Source organism: Nuphar pumila, chromosome 7 (genome assembly GCF_984573655.1).
Source record: "Nuphar pumila chromosome 7, dmNupPumi1.hap1.1, whole genome shotgun sequence".
NCBI classification, from domain to species: Eukaryota; Viridiplantae; Streptophyta; class Magnoliopsida; order Nymphaeales; family Nymphaeaceae; genus Nuphar; species Nuphar pumila.
Window position 1 is genome coordinate 52,245,471 of NC_143255.1, and position 2,899 is coordinate 52,248,369.

Below are 2,899 nucleotides of genomic sequence, written 5' to 3' on the forward strand. Positions count from 1 at the left end.
CCACACTTCTAGAACGTCGAGATCTTGGCAGTGTTTTTGTAAAGGGAATTGTTGTACTATTTGTAAAATATGATAAATAAAAGATGTTTCATCTTGTTGTTTCCTCTGTAACCCGCTCAGAATTTTCACTTGTTTTTCCCTTTAGGTTTTTTCGCTTCGCACAATGTATTTCAAAAAAAAAAATCTACCCTGAAAATCTAAAGGATTTCCCAAGCTGGGATTCTGAGGCGTTACAATTATATTTAAATTTCTCAATATGAAGAGGATAATGATTCTTTTAATAGTTTAAATATTTTTTCTTCTTATTTAGCATAGAGGAACGTACCACCACTCTCGTTTGGTGATTCTGTGAGCTGAGCAGTGTCACATTGACCATGGACTAAGTTAATGTTTGTAGCGTAAAACTCTAGGGATAGTTTTCCATTTGGCTTTGGCCTTGCATAAAAAAGGTACACTTTAGGTCTTGAACTCTCAGCCTTTGTCAACTTGAGAGCCTTAATAAGCTGACCTGCCTAGTCGGATGTGCAAAGCCTTTATAGGTGCTTTTAAAGGTTAATGGTTCATTTGGATTTTTTGAGAGGAATGAACGAACAAACATAAATTAGATAATATCATGTGTAGCAAACGGTATCATAAACTCTCTGACACAGACATGTTCGACTCTCAAATTTGATTTTTTTTTCAAAAAATAAGACGAGGACATGGTTTTTTTTTATTTTTAATAAATAAAAAGCTATTTTTTTATCATGTAACACCAAAAGCACATTTTTAATTAAAAAACATTAAAAACTATTAAAATATTATTAAAAATAGTAAAATAATGATCTTTCATATTGGTGTCCATGCGGGTGCTCCAAACACGTCCACTAGTGTCACCAGAGACACGCAAACACACCCAAAATGTGTGTCCCTGGCATAAATTCTTGTTTGTCTATGATAGTTTGTACGATGTGTTAAACAACTCCTTGATTCAAAACAACCCCATTCTCCACAAAATTCCCTAATATCACTAATTTATAAAGTCATTATATTACTCATGTCCACGTGCAAAAAAAGGTTTTCTCCTTGAAAAAGGAAAACACTTTCACTTGTACAAGTTGTGTCTGATGGATTTAAGATCAGGGTGTGTGCTGAAAAGACTTGAAGAGAAGAGGAGTGAGAAGTGATTAACGGCCTACTTCGGAGGGATCCTCGATATAAACATCGAGACCTCTTTCAGTGTATTTTGCAGAGGCAGGGGCTGGAGAATTTAACCTTTACTGGGTAGCCGTTATCCAGCCCTAACTGTCCCATTGGATTCTCAAACATACTGAAAACTCAATGTGTAGTGGCCCCCACCATTATCCTGGTAGTGCATATCTCAATGACGCACTAAGTGGGTCATTGGATTCCATGTGAGACCCATTTGGTCACACTGGATCTGTACTAGGATCCAACATCCCCCACTTGGCCATATGGGATGAATACCCATATTGTAATAACCAGTGCATTATGTATTGCAGTCATGACATTATAAGGTTTTACTTATGCTATTTGGATTTTTCCTTCATGATATATCTCTATCATAAGGCTATTCACAAACTAAGTTAGTTTTTTATCATGTCATAAATTTTAAGTATTTATCATTCATTGCATGCAGTCTATAAATGAATATATCATAATGTGGGTCTCACATAGTCGTGGGGTTCTGTGGCTCTTCTATGACTATACCATAGGCATGCACACTAGTAGAGTAATATACAATTTATTAATTTATAAATCTGTGATTTGCCAAACATAGCAGAATACTCTTACTTTCCATGTGTTGATCATTTTATATCGGTATATACATATCCAAATAGTCACAAATATGACTAACCAACACCATTTAACATTTCATGCAAAACTTTAAAACATGAAAAAATATCCTTTCATATATTCATATTAGCATACTATTCATATGCATGTGCAAAATTATAATTCTGCTCCCACTTTTTTAATGCATTTCATTTAAGCAATATTTGTATTAAGCCATGACATCATGTGATTTTATATACACTAGTTGAATTTCTCCTTCATGATATATCCCTATTGATGATGCATTAAATACACGTAATCTTAATACATTTTCATTACATAAATGCATCAATTATAGGTTTAGAACCCACACTTAGATGCATATAGATGTCATGGAGCTACGGTTCGAATTTCGTTCGAATCGGACTTAAAACAAGAAAGTTATTGCATTTATAGTGAAGCGAGTCGAACCTTGGGGCAAATCGGGTCATTTCGGATCCAACTGGCCCTTTTGGGCCTTGGATCAGGGCTAAAACGCACCACATTCACCCCACACCAGCCCAAAATCGTTTTTTAGAAAATCTTTTCTAAATACCCCCTCTGAAAAAGGCGCCTAGCTAATATTTGTTTTTTAATCTCTTTTCTGGAAATTCCAGAAAAGAGTCTTCTTTGTTTAAAACCAAAATGATGCCCAAAGGGGGGGCGTCTTTGTCTTGATTTTTGTGCCCTAAAACCCGACTCTTCTTCCACCATTGTCTTCCCCAGCAGCCCCTTGCAGCCATCTTCTTCCCCATCCGTGGAAGTGCAGCAACACGCAGCTCCATGGAGTCGCCACCTCTCCATCTTCCATCTCATCTCCCATATCTTCCTTTTCTTTTCCCCTTACTGGAACTAACACCTCATGCTCCATTTTGCAGGAACTCGCAGCTATGGAAGGACTCCAGCCATGGCATGGGTGTTGTCTACCCTGCCATGGCTGGTCGGCCCTACCCCCATCCGACCTTCTCCCTTCACCATTGGATTCACGCCCCATTCGGAGTTCCACCTGCTGTAAGCTCCAGCTTCCTGCAGCAAAGAAGGGTTTGACAGCACCACCGAGGGTATATTGGTATAGCTTCAAGGC